Source organism: Arachis hypogaea, chromosome 2, assembly GCF_003086295.3.
Source record: "Arachis hypogaea cultivar Tifrunner chromosome 2, arahy.Tifrunner.gnm2.J5K5, whole genome shotgun sequence".
NCBI classification, from domain to species: Eukaryota; Viridiplantae; Streptophyta; class Magnoliopsida; order Fabales; family Fabaceae; genus Arachis; species Arachis hypogaea.
Genome location: NC_092037.1, coordinates 38,232,727 through 38,247,474, shown reverse-complemented (window position 1 = coordinate 38,247,474; position 14,748 = coordinate 38,232,727). Strand labels below are relative to the sequence as shown.

At 35.5% G+C, this 14,748-nt stretch overlaps 1 non-coding gene across 1 annotated transcript; it reads right to left on the bottom strand.

Annotated features, from left to right (window-relative positions):
* Positions 1 to 2,099: 2,099 nt before the first annotated feature.
* On the bottom strand, positions 2,100 to 2,203 carry LOC112766849 (small nucleolar RNA R71). The gene has a single exon (XR_003184583.1). It is a non-coding gene; the product is annotated as a small nucleolar RNA R71 (small nucleolar RNA).
* Positions 2,204 to 14,748: the final 12,545 nt, after the last annotated feature.

The window sequence follows — 14,748 nt, the reverse complement described above, 5'->3', positions numbered from 1 at the left end:
AAAAATCCTTCAGAGTTTTTTAAGAATGAATTCTAGAGTTTCAAAATGGTATGCTGAAGCTTGGCTGGCCATCAAGCTTTAGACTAACCTGGTATGATTCCTGGGATTTTGATTGAGGACTTTGAATTCATTACTTCCTTTTTCCTATATGTTTTTTGAAAAATATAAAATAAAATAAAAAAAATAATAAAATTATAAAAATAAAAAATATTTTTGTGTTTCTTGTTTGAGTCTTATGTCATGTTTTAAGTTTGGTGTCAATTGCATATTCATATTGTTCTTGCATTTTTCGAAAAAATTCATGCATTCATAGTGTTCTTCATGATCTTCAAGTTGTTCTTGGTAAGTTTACTTGTTTGATCTTGATAATTTCTTGTTTTGTGTTTTTTGTTGTTTTTCATATGCATTTGTGCATTGCAAATTTCTAAGTTTGGTATCTTGCATGTTTTCTTTGCATCAAAAAGTTTTCAAGAATATGTTCTTGATGTTCATCATGATCTTCAAAGTGTTCTTCGTGTTCATCTTGACATTCATAGTGTTCTTGCATGCATCATGTGTTTTGATTCATAATTTTCATGTTGTGAGTCATTTTTTTATGTTTTTCTCTCTCATAATTAAAAATTAAAAAATCAAAAAAATATCTTTTCCTTTTTTCTCTCAAAATTTCGAAAATTTGGGTTGACTTAGTCAGAAATTTTTAAAATTAGTTATTTCTTGTAAGTCAAGTCAAATTTTCAATTTTAAAAATCTTATCTTTTTCAAAACTTTTTCAAAAATCAAATCTTTTTCATTTTTCTTATTAATTTTCAAAAATTCTTTAAAATATTTTTCAAAAATCTTTTTCTTAATTTTTTCTTTATTTTCAAAAATTATGCTAACAATTAATGTGATTGATTCAAAAATTTGAAGTTTGTTACTTTCTTGTTAAGAAAGGTTCAATCTTTAAATTCTAGAATCTTATCTTTTAGTTTCTTGTTAGTCAAGTAATTAATTTTAATGTTAAAAAATTAAATCTTTTCTAACCATATTTTTTTAATCATATCTTTTTATCTTATCTTTTATATCATATCTTTTTCAAAATTTTATCTTTTTCAAAAATTTGATTTTAAAATATCTCTTTTAACCTCTTATCTTATCTTTTTAAAATTAATTTTCAAATCTTTTTCAACTAACTATTTGACTTTTTGTTTGTTTCTTATCTTTTTCAAAATCACCTAACAACTTTTCTCTCTCTAATTTTCGAAAATACCTCCCTCTTTTTCAAAAATTCTTTTTAATTAATTAATTGTTTTAAATTGTAATTTTAATTTTATTTCTTATCTTAATTTTCGAAAATCATTAACTCCTTTTCAAAATTATTTTCGAAAACTTCTATCTCTCATCTTATTCTATTTATTCATTCATTTACTAACACTTCTCTTCATCTCAAATCTCTGCCCCTATCCTCACCCTTGTGTTTGAATTCTCCTTTCTTTATTCCCTTCTTCTTCTACTAACAATAAGGAACCTCTTTACTGTGACATAGAGGATTCCTCTTCTTTTTCTATTCTGTTCTCTTTCATATGAGTAGGAACAAGGAAAAAGGCATTCTTGTTGAAGCTGATCCAGAACCTGAAAGGACTTTGAAGAGGAAACTAAGAGAAGCTAAATTACAACAATCCAGAGACAACCTTGCTGAAATTTTTGAACAAGAAAAGGAGATGGCAGCCGAACCCAACAACAATAATGCAAGAAGGATGCTTGGTGATTATACTGCACCTACATCCAAGTTTGATGGAATAAGCATCTCAATTCCTGCCATTGGAGCAAACAATTTTGAACTGAAACCTCAATTAGTTGCTCTAATGCAATAGAACTGCAAGTTTCATGGACTTCCATCAGAAGATCCCTACTAGTTCTTAACTAAGTTCTTGCAGATCTGTGAGACTGTTAAGACTAATAGAGTAGATCCTGAAGTCTACAGGCTCATGTTTTTCCCTTTTGCTGTAAAAGACAGAGCTAGAGCATGGTTGGACTCTCAACCTAAAGATAGCCTGGACTCCTGGGATAAGCTGGTCACGACCTTCTTGGCTAAATTCTTTCCTCCTCAAAAGCTGAGCAAGCTTAGAGTGGATGTTCAGACCTTCAAACAAAAAGATGGTGAATCCCTCTATGAAGCTTGGGAAAGATACAAGCAGATGACCAAAAGATGTCCTTTTGACATGTTTTCAGAATGGACCATGATAGATATATTCTATTATGGTCTATCTGAGTTCTCTAAGATGTCACTGGACTATTCTGCCGGTGGATCCATTCACCTTAAAAAAAACGCCTGCAGAAGCTCAAGAACTTATTGACATGGTTGCAAATAACCAGTTCATGTACACTTCTGAGAGGAATTTCGTGAATAATGGGACGCCTCAAAGGAAGGGAGTTCTTGAAATTGATGCTCTGAATGCCATATTGGCTCAGAACAAAATGTTGACTCAGCAAGTCAACATGATTTCTCAAAGTCTGAATGGATGGCAAAATGCATCCAACAGTACTAAAGAGGCATCTAAGAAGAAGCTTATGATCCTGAGAACCTTACAATAGCAGAGGTAAATTATATGGGTGAACCTTATAGAAACACCTATAATTCATTATGGAGAAATCATCCAAATTTCTCATGGAAGGATCAACAAAAGCCTCAACAAGGCTTTAATAATGGTGGAAGAAATAGGCTCAGTAATATCAAGCCTTATCCATCATCTTCTCAGCAACAGACAGAGAATTCTGAGCAGAGTACTTCTAGCTTAGCAAATTTAGTCTCTGATCTGTCTAAGGCCACTTTAAGTTTCATGAGTGAGACAAGGTCCTCCATCAGAAATTTGGAGGCACAAGTGGACCAGCTGAGTAAGAAAATCATTGAAACTCCTCATAGTACTCTCCCAAGCAATACTGAAGAAAATCCAAAAAGAGAGTGCAAGGCCATTGATATAATCAACATGGCCGAACCTAGAGAGGAAGGAGAGGACGTAAATCCCAATAAGGAATACCTCATGGGACGTCTCTCAAGCAAGAAGGAGTTCCCTATTGAGGACCCAAAGGAATCTGAAACTCATATAGAGACCATAGAGATTCCATTAAACCTCCTTCTGCCATTCATGAGCTCTGAAGACTATTCTTCCTCTGAAGAGGATGAAGATGTAACTGGAGAGCAAGTTGCTCAATATTTAGGAGCTATCATGAAGCTGAATGCCAAGTTATTTGGTAATGAGACTTGGGAAGTTGAACCTCCCTTGCTCATTAGTGAACTAGATACATGGGTTTAGCAAACTTTACCTCAAAAGAGACAAGATCCTGGCAAATTTATAATACCCTGCACCATAGGCACCATGATCTTTGAAAAAGCTCTGTGTGACCTGGGGTCAGGTATAAATCTTATGCCACTCTCTGTAATAAAGAAGCTGGGGATCATTAAGGTACAACCTGCCATATTCTAATTACAAATGGCAGACAAGTCAGTAAGACAATCTTATGAATTAGTAGAGGACATGTTAGTGAAGGTTAAAGGCCTTTACATCCCTACTGATTTCATAATCTTAGACACTAGGAAGGAGGAGGATGAATGTATCATCCTAGGAAGACCTTTTCTAGCCACAGCAGGAGCTATGATAGATGTTAATAGAGGAGAATTAGTCCTTCAATTGAATGGGGACTACCTTTGTTTAAGACTCAAGGATGTTCTTCTGTATACATGGAGAGGAAGCATGAAAAGCTTCTCTCAGTACGGAGTCAAACAAAACCTCCACAATCAAGCTCTAAGTTTGGTTTTGGAAGGCCACAGCCAAACTCTAAGTTTGGTGTTGAATCCCCACATCCAAACTCTAAGTTTGGTGTTGGGAGTCTACAACATTGACCTGATCACTTGTGTGGCTCCATGAGAGCCCACTGTCAAGCTATTGACATTAAAGAAGCGCTTATTGGGAGGCAACCCAATTTTTATTTATCTAATTTTATTTTTCTTTTTATTGTTCTTTTATGTTTATTAGGTTCATGATCATGTGGAGTCACAAAAAAATACTAAAATTAAAAACAGAATCAAAAATAGCAGAAGAAAAATCACACCCTGGAGGAAGGACTTACTGGCGTTTAAATGCCAGTAAGGAGCATCTGGCTGGCGTTCAACGCCAGAACAGAGCATGGATCTGGCGCTGAACACCAGAAACATGCACCAATCTGGCGTTTAAAGGCCAGGATTGCACATTGAGGAAAGCTGGCGTTCAACGCCAGAAACATGCTGCAGATGGGCGTTAAACGCCCAGAACAAGCTTAGAGCTGGCGTTTAACGCCAGAAACAAGCACCAATCTGGCGTTAAACGCCAGGATTGCATGCAGAGGGCATTTTACATGCCTCATTGGTGCAGGGATGAAAATCCTTGACACCTTAGGATCTGTGGACCCCACAGGATCCTCACCTACCTCAACTCACCTTCTCTCTTCTTCACCAATCACCTCAATCTCTCCTCCCCATCACCTCTTCACCACTCACATCCATCCATCTCTTCCTCACCCAATCCCACCCATATGGCCGAAACATACACATCTCTCACTCTCCTCTATATTTTCTTCTCCTTCCATTCTTTCTTCTTTGCTCAAGGGCGAGCAACATTCTAAGTTTGGTGTGGTAAAAGCATAGCTTTTTTGTTTTTCCATAACCATTAATGGAACCTAAGGCTAGAGAAACCTCAAAAAAAAAAAAAAGATAGAAAAGGGAAAGACAAAAAATTTTTTCACCTCCGAGTCATGGGAGATGGAGAGATTCATCTCAAGGGTCCATAGCTCAGTAGAAGAGCATTTGAGTGCACATCAAGAGAGCATGAGGAATTCCCTCATCAAGAAATTCCTGAGATACCTCAGGGGATACATTTTCCTCCACACAACTATTGGGAGCAACTAAGAATAAGAGCACCAAAATCACTAGGGATCAAGCAACAGAGGCAAGGAAGAGACATAAAGGAGCTCAAAAAGCACCATTAGTCCTTCAAAAAGGTGCCACCCTCACTAAGGTGGACTCATTCCTTAACTTCCTTGTTCTTATCTCTGTTTTTCGATTTTTATGCTATATGTGTGTTTATGTTTTGTGTCTCTACCTCATGATCATTAGTATTGAGTAACTATGTCTTAAGGCTATGAATAATTCCATAAATCCTTCACCTCTCTTAAATGAAAAATGTTTCTAATTCAAAAGAACAAGAAGTACATGAATTTCGAAATTATCCTTGAATTTAGTTTAATTATATTGATGTGGTGATAATACTTTTTGTTTTCTGAATGAATGCTTGAACAGTGCATAATTTTGATCTTGTTGTTTATGAATGTTAAAATTGTTGGCTCTTGAAAGAATGGTGAACAAAGAGAATGTTATTGACAATCTGAAAAATCATGAAAATTGATTCTTGAAGCAAGAAAAAGCAGTGAAAAAGCAAAAGCTTGCAAAAAAAATGGTGAAAAAAAATTATTAGAAAGAAAAAGAAAAAAAGCAAGCAAAAAAAGCCAATAGCTCTTAAAACCAAAAGGCAAGGGTAAGGATCCAAGGCTTTGAGCATCAATGGATAGGAAGGCCCAAGGAAATAAAATCCAGGCCTAAGCGGCTAAATCAAGTTGTCCCTAACCATGTGCTTGTGGCATGCAGGTCCAAGTGAAAAGCTTGAGACTGAGTAGTTAAAGTCGTGATCCAAAGCAAAAAGAGTGTGCTTAAGAACTCTGGACACCTCTAACTGGGGACTTTAGCAAAACTGAGTCACAATCTGAAAAGGTTCACCCAGTTATGTGTTTGTGGCATTTATGTATCTGGTGGTAATACTGGAAAACAAAGTGCTTAGGGCCACGGCCAAGACTCATAAAAGTAGCTGTGTTCAAGAATCAACATACTTAACTAGGAGAATCAATAACACTATCTGAAATTCTAAGTTCCTTTAGATGCCAATCATTCTAAACTTCAAAGGAGAAAGTGAGATGCCAAAACTGTTCAGAAGCAAAAAGCTACAAGTTCCGCCCATCTAATTAGAATTAATATTCATTGATATTTTGGGATTTATAGTATATTCACTTATTTTTATCCTAATTGATTTTCAGTTGTTTGGGGACAAGCAACAATTTAAGTTTGGTGTTGTGATGAGCGGATAATTTATACGCTTTTTGGCATTGTTTTTAGGTAGTTTTTAATAGGATATAGTTACTTTTAGGGATGTTTTCATTAGTTTTTATGCTAAATTCACATTTCTGGACTTTACTATGAGTTTGTGTGTTTTTCTGTGATTTCAGGTAATTTCTGGCTGAAATTGAGGGACCTGAGCAAAACTCTGATAAAAGGCTGACAAAGGACTGCTGATGCTGTTGGATTCTGACCTCCCTACACTCGAAAAGGATTTTTTGGAGCTACAGAACTCTAAATGGTGCGCTCTTAACGGCGTTGGAAATTAGACATTCAGAGCTTTCCAGAAATATATAATAGTTCATACTTTAATCGAGATTAGACAACGTAAACTGGCGCTCAACGCCAGTTTCATGCTGCATTCTGGAGTCAAACGCCAAAAACACGTCACGAACAGGAGTTGAACGCCAAAAACACATTACAACTTCGCGTTCAACTCCAAAAGAAGCCTCTGCACGTGTAAAACTCAAGCTCAGCCCAAGCACACACCAAGTGGGCCCCAGAAGTGGATTTCTGCATCAATCACTTACTTCTGTAAACCCTAGTAGCTAGTCTAGTATAAATAGGACATTTTACTATTGTATTAGATGTCTTTTGACCACGTTACATCTTTGGTCTCGATTTTATTCCATTATTCATCTTAGGAGACTATTGATCACGTTTTGGGGGCTGGCCATTCGGCCATGCCTGAACGTTCATCACTTATGTATTTCCAACGGTGGAGTTTCTACACACCATAGATTAAGGGTGTGGAGCTCTGCTGTTCCTCAAGTTTTAATGCAATTACTACTACCTTTTATTCAATTTCAATCTTATTTCTGTTCTAAGATACTACTCGTACTTCAACCTGATGGATGTGATGATTCGTGACACTCATCATCATCCGTCCCTATGAACGCGTGCTTGACAACCACTTCCGTTCTACAAGCAAAAGCTAGAGTGTGTATCTCTTGGATTCCTGATGCACGACGCATGGTTGCCCTCGCCTGACAACCGAGCCTTCCATTCCGTGAGATCAGAGTATTCGTGGTATAAGCTAGAATTGATGGCGGCATTCATGAGAATCCGGAAAGTCTAAACCTTGTCTGTGGTATTCCGAGTAGGATTCCGGGATTGAATGACTGTGACGAGCTTCAAACTCGCGATTGTTGGGCGTGATGACAAACGCAAAAGAATCAAGGGATTCTATTCTGACATGATCGAGAACTGATAGATGATTAGCCGTGCCGTGACAGAGCATTTGGACCTTTTTCACTGAGAGGATGGGATGTAGCCATTGCAACGGTGATGCCCTACATACAGCTTGCCATGGAAAGGAGTAAGAAGGATTGGATGAAGGCAGTAGGAAAGCAGAGATTCAGAAGGAGCACAGCATCTTCATACGCCTATCTGAATTTCCCATCAATGATTTACATTTCTATCTTTATTTTTTGTTTATTTACTATTATTATTCAAAAACTCTATCACCATTTATTATCCGCCTGACTGAGATTTACATGATGACCATAGCTTGCTTTATACCAACAATCTCTGTGGGATCGACCCTTACTCACATAAGGTTTATTACTTGGACGACCCACTACACTTGCTGGTTAGTTGAGCAAAGTTGTGAAATTATGTTTAGACCATGGTATTGAGCACCAAGTTTTTGGGGCCATTACCTGGGAATCAATTTCAAACAACAATTTAAGTATGAATTACAATTTCGTCCACCACTGACTCATCATGATATTCATCATGAGCATCATAACCCCCAATATCAGGACTATGGTTTGCCGGTTGTCCAAAAAAGAACTCATCATCTTCATCGGAATCATCCTCAAGTACTAATCCATCATCAGCTTCTAGTATCTCCTTCCACAATTTACTGAGTTTAACTTTTTTAGGATGCTTCTTGTTTACCTCTTTCCTTTTACCTTACAGTATTGTATTGGTGACCTCTTCATCACTGGAACTTTCCTCAGCTCCGGCTTGTAAGCACTATCTTCTGCACTTTCATAACTGTCCGAAGAGTCTGATTCTGATAACACAACCGTATCAGCTTGCTTTCCCTTGCCCTTAGTTGTTTGCCTCGCCACATGATCTTTGGCTAGACCCCTGGTTATATATCTCCTATTCAGTGTTATTCTTGGTTCGCCTTTCTTTGCAATTTTTTTCAAAGCAACACTTTTCTTCTCTGTCCCATTCTTTGAGGGTATTTTCAGTTAGAAAATCTTACCCTGTTTTGGCTTAGGCACCAGTGTTGGAGTACTTTTGGGAATTGGTGTTGATTTGGTGGTTGCAACTGGTTCTTGAGTATGACTCATGTCTTGGTTGGGTGGGGCAGGGGTAGCAGCCATAGAAATTGGGGTCAGAATGATGGATTTAGGGGTTGGGGTTGATTTGGTGGTTACAGATGGTGCTTCAGCATGGTCCATGTCTTGGTTGGGTAGGGCAGGGGTAGTTTTCGTAGAGGTTGCGTCCTGGGTGAGTTCGGTAGTACTCAGACGGTTGATACATGAGGTTGGAACTGGGTCTGGAGGAATAGCCCTGGAGCTTGGTCCTGTTCTCAGCAAAACTGGTTGGGTAGGGACTTCAACCACCACCTCCTCCTTGTCCTTTTTTAATGGTGGTTCTTCCAAGTACGTTGGAATAAATACCCTATGTTCATAGTACACATGTACCTCTTCGTGGTTGCTTTCAGCAAGGAAGCACATCTTCAGGAGCTCAGCATCAGAATTAAGTTCCCTTAGGCCAGTCTCTAAGGGTCTGTTTGGAATCAACCACCAACAGTGTTTCGCCTTATCATACACAAGCTCTTTCTAGTAATTCCTGATGAAAAAGTCATCTAGCCTATCAGGGTCAAGTTTCAGAATCTCTGAAATATGGTTCCTGGTGTATGACACGACACCGTCTTCACTCCTCACAAAGGATCCCCTATGGTGACACACAATAGTTATGAGACCCATCTGCAAATAACAAATGATCATCAAAATTGCCATCAACCAGGAAAGCACAATAACCCTAATCCCTAACCATCCATGAACACACATAAACTGCATACATAAACAACCTACATACTTCTATTTTAAGCATATTACAATCCATAGCTACCAACATTACAGCAAAAAATAATCAATAAAAATGCAACCACAACATATGGAGAAAATTCTAACAAAAATTTTCAGAAAAACCACATAACAAAACGATGAACGAATGAATATACAACGACTTAACAATGTACAAAAAGTCATTATCAACAAAAACAGAGGAGTAGATGGTAGCTATTTTATTTATCCTTTCTATTTTGGTTACCTCTAACAATCAAAGTGCTTCCCGTCAGACCACTACGTGTGCGATAGAGAGGAGATAATCACAATATACTTGATTTCCTTGAGAGAGAAGACCCGCGAAAATCCCTCTCAAAGTGGTGCCATTGAAGAAAATAAGGAGAAGAGGAAGAGACTGTGTTGGATTGAGAGAGAAGTAGTCACTGCATGTTAAATCCCTTCTACAAACACTAACCGACGATGTTTTAATGCAATTTGGGCGCCAAATTAAAAACGACGTCGTTTTGGGAGTCCAGCCTGGCTTCCAGCGTGGCATCCGTCAATCCAAGTCATCTTTCCGTCACTGGAAAAGGCTTCAAGGACGACTGTGAGCCACATGTGTTAAATTTGGGGATAAGATTGGGGCCATTGCAAGTTTAAGGACCACTTTGAGGGTCGAGTGCAAATTCAGGGACCACTCTGAGGTTTAACTCTTAATATATGTCATAAAGACACATGATATGTTTATTATTAGAGAAAAATTTTAAATATTTTTATTTATTAGATATAAAATAAATACATTAAAAATTTATATTTTTAATAAAAAATAAATTTTATAACCATAATATGTATTTTAAGAGCACAAAATAAATAAACCGTTTTCTTAATCATATTTTGTAGATTATAATATCTTATTATGAGTAATGCGATACATTTAAGTTTTTTTTATGAACTAAGTTAAACCAAGTTAAACAATAAAGTTTAGAATAATATTAATTATAATTAATTTTTATTATGTTAGACTACTTAATTAGATTTAGTTAATAAAAAAATTTAAATGTGTAGTATTATTTTTTTATTATTAAACATTAATAAGTAAGAATCATGGGATGACACATGTTGCAATAATAATGATGGGAAAACCAAGAAAAATAGTTACAATCTCTATGGCTCTCATTAACGTTATAGCTAGTGTATTGCAACTGTCCCTTCTCGTCTTTCAAAAGCTTTCACAAGGATAACATTGTCAAATACTAGCTTACTAAAAGACAAATAATTAACCAGCAAATTATTCGCACATGATATTTCAAATTTTCAAGAAAAGACAGGGTATACCTGAAACGTTTCCTATATTACAGGAAGCATTCCAGGTGAGGCAATATACTTTCATGGCATTTCAGTATACCATTGTGTATTAACATTCAGATTTAAAATAAAATATTCTAGTAGTGAAGATCATGTCAAACACTTTATAATGTGAACATATAGACTGAAAGGTGTATTGTTGGACTTTAACCTAATGCTTAAGTCATCATTTGCTATATTTATCGAAGGTCAAAATTGCCCCCAGCTAATATTTTTTTTTTTTGGTTTCCCACAGTATCCCCCAACCCGACATGTTAAGGACTAATCCGTCGCGATACTGAGCTCCATTTAAGGGTTTGCCGCTGGCCAATGGGTTGCTGCATGCACAAGGCGGGATTCGAACCTCCGACACTTGCTTAAGCGGACTAGTGAGCTAACCACTAGACCAAAATTGCCCCCCAACTAATATGGGTGGTGGGTGTGTTGTGGTTTGGGTCAATGGCTTGAAGGTCCATCTGAAATGGGTTGTGAATCCGGATTTGGGTCTCTTGGTTTGGGTATTTTTGGTCAGCTATAACACATGAAAAAGACAAAAACATTCATGATAAAATATCTTGGGCTCATCATAAAATTTGAACATATCTTTATACACTTTCTCAATCCAATTGAATAAGGTTCCTCCAAAAGATGCATAATTGAGCATCATAGCAAAGTACTCTGGAGTGAAAGTAACAAAACAAAGAATGATGATTATTCATGGAATCTAAAATTAGAATACAACGTATAGCAATGGTAAACAAGTTACAACATAAATTTGTACTAATAGTATTTTTTTTAGTATTTAAAAGTGAACCGACATTTTCTAACACACAAAAAAATAGTAATAAAGAAAATCTATGATAAAAGATTAAAGTAAAAATACAAATAAAAGTAATAATAATCCCTAAAACTAATAATAAAGATAAAATTAAAATAGATTTAAGTTAGTTTAAAATTTTTATGATTATATTGAGGTTATTTGTAGTAATAATAAATATAAAATGGATGTAATATACTCAGTCATATGATTCCTAAAATCGAAAATAATATGCATGGTGAGATTGGAATAGAGGAAAATCCGAAGAACCAAAATTGATTTATATTCACGTTACATTTTTTTTGAGTTACCTAGCCACATTTTTGAACGGTAAAGAAGCCATGCGTCTCATTATTTCTTATTTACTCTAATATTAATTTTTATAATTAAATAATATAGAAACTATTTGTTTTATTTTAATTTTGTTTTAGACTACTTTTGTAGTTTTTATAATAATATTAATAATACCAAATAATATTAAATAAAACATTACAAGCTAGAATATCATGTAACATAATTCAGCTAAATACGAGAAATAACCATGTACTAATATGTTAATAACAATCACTTTTATTTACTTAAAAAATAGAAAATATAGTACTCTTTTATTCTAGATAATAATAAAAGTACAATATTCAAGTGGTTTATTTTAAAAAATTTAATTCTTTTTTAAAAAATTGTCTTTGTAAATATGTTATTTTAAAATTTTAAAATTTAATTTATCCAAATAATTTATTTTTACCAAAAATTATTGTGGTAAAATTTAAAAATTTTATTTTTATCCTAGAAACAACAATAAATATATATAAAAAGTATATTTAAAATTATTTTTAAAAATATTATAGATTATTTTCATTACGTGTTAAAAGTGTTTAAAAAAAGAAATTAACTTTTATGTTTTTTGAATATAAAAGAAGTTTATAACTATGATCAATCGTACATAGTCATCTAAAGAAGTATATTTGGGATGCTAAGCAAGAGCTCAATTAATTTACTTTGTCAAAGTAAAGTTATAAATATAAAAAAATTTTGAGTCTTCAAGAATTAAAAACTGTAGACACTCAATTTAGATGACCCTGAGCTGACTAAAAAAAGAAATTTGCACTAATTTAATTGGAGTCTATATTTGTTTAAATTTAGTTATGTATTCCATTTATTTGTTGTTTGAAAATAATGCTCACATTAGTACTATAGATAACATGAAACAAAATTTTTGTGTTATTATCTAATCAAGAATATTTCTTCTTGCTATTGTTGCCACTATTTCTTGTTATCCATGGTAAAACAATTAGCATTAATGTACATGATCTAATGGTGTTTCACTGCCATTAGGTTGTATAAAGAGGCATGGACCATGCCATAAGTATGTTTGGTCATGTAGTTTGGCAATGCAAAGATCTACTCAAACATTATCAAATTTTAATTTCAAATTCTTGACATATTGAGTCAGAAGTATTTAATGCTCTTGCAGTGGGTTACCCAGGTAGTAATTTATCATGATAATCCAAAGTATCTGTCACATCAAAAGGGCCTTATCTATCTAAAAAAGTAATAAAACTAAGAAAAAAAGGATCCCTATTCTGCCGCTAAAGCTTCCCTTCCAAATATCTTTCTATTTCTATTGCACATACCACACAAATGGAAGCGTTAGACTCTTTGGTCCCTTTGTTACATGAGAATCATTTCCTCTGCCAGTGCCTTTTGTCCGCATGCAAACCGGATCATTTATCCCACCACCCCGTCACCGTTAAGGTGTGGATTCACATATGGAGCCACACGCAACCCATTCTTGACCTCTAATATGATAGCATCCCGTGCCATTTTTTCAGTGAAGACCTTGTAGTCCTCATCCCTTAGACAAGTCACCTTGGTAAAATGCTTACGTTGGTCTACAAGTGCACCAAGTCTGCTACGGTACCGGAATGCAGCATTACCCGTATCAGTAACTTGCCTATCGGCAATCACATTGTTCTTGGCGCTTTTGCACCACCTCTATAGGACTAGAGTCTCTGGCAAAGAACCGATATTAATACCAACTAGAACGACAATTATGTAAACACAAGGGATTCCATATGACTCCATTCTGCGGCAATTACATTGAAATATTCCATTGTACGGCTAATGCAAGACATGCCAGGTTGCCTCCGGGCGGCGATACTTCTGTATCACATAGCAACATCCATTTTCACAATCTTGCCGGTCTACAAGTAAAATCTTACAGCCAGTTTTAGGGACTCTCAAAATCTATAAAAAAGGTCACAGGTATATAGGGTTGCCGCAGATGTAAATCACGCAAAATTAGCGAATAATTAGTCAATAAATTAAATTTTAATAAAAAAAATTAGAAATATGAATATTATATTAAATAAGGATAGAGATCATCAAAGAATTTGGTCCAAAATTGGGTCGAACGGGCCAAACCGGTTGAATCGAGCCTGAACCAGACCCTTGGGCCCAACCAATCCACTCATTTAAGTGAGCTTCAGCTCACTTCTCTCTCTTCTACATGCAAAGAATGTAGAATACTTAAAGGGGGACGAACATGAGGTAAAATCACAAAACCCTTGGTTCCAATTCAATCCTCCATAACTTTCACTCTGAGCTCCGATCGCTGCACCGTTTGCGGCCACCCGTCTTTGGCGTCGAGCTCTACAAAGCCCGGTACATTGAAAGGTAAGAAAGTCATGTTTCTCCCTTAATTTTTTCACTTTCAGTTTCGAAAATTCATGTGCAAAGATGTTGAAAATTGTTAAATTTCAGTGTTTTGGATCAAATTAACTTGGTGGACCTACTGAGTCTTGTCCCATTTTCCTGTTAGTAAGGTGAGAATCCTAGAACTCTAGTTAATTCTTTAATTTTGTGTGTTGGTATATCAGGTATTGAATTTTGGGTATGAATATGTTATATATGTGTTAGGTGTGTATATGTATGATATGAACTCTTTGGAGCCATTGGAAGCTTAGTTGGAAAATTGGTTAGTGCTAGAGTTAAACTTCGGTGTGGAAGGCTTGCGAGCTTGTCTTGCGGGATTGTCTTGGAGAATACGCAGAAATTGGCCAAGGTATGGTTTAGGTTTCGCATATTTAATATATAATATTCTGTGAAACCTTAGGCTAGAGGACCATAGGATAGGTTGGAACGATTAAGCATGTTGAATGATAGTATTTGTGATAATGGTTGAAGACATGGATCGAGTATGTGTTGGTGATTATGATTATGTTGGAATTATAATGCTAAAATGGTATTTGAATAATGATTAGTTTGTTGGTAAGGTTGTTTGTGCATAATTGGTGGATTGCTCATAGTCTTATTATTTAAAGTAAGAATTTAGGTACAAAATTGTATAATATTGATGTATGATGGATGATGTAATGATATGA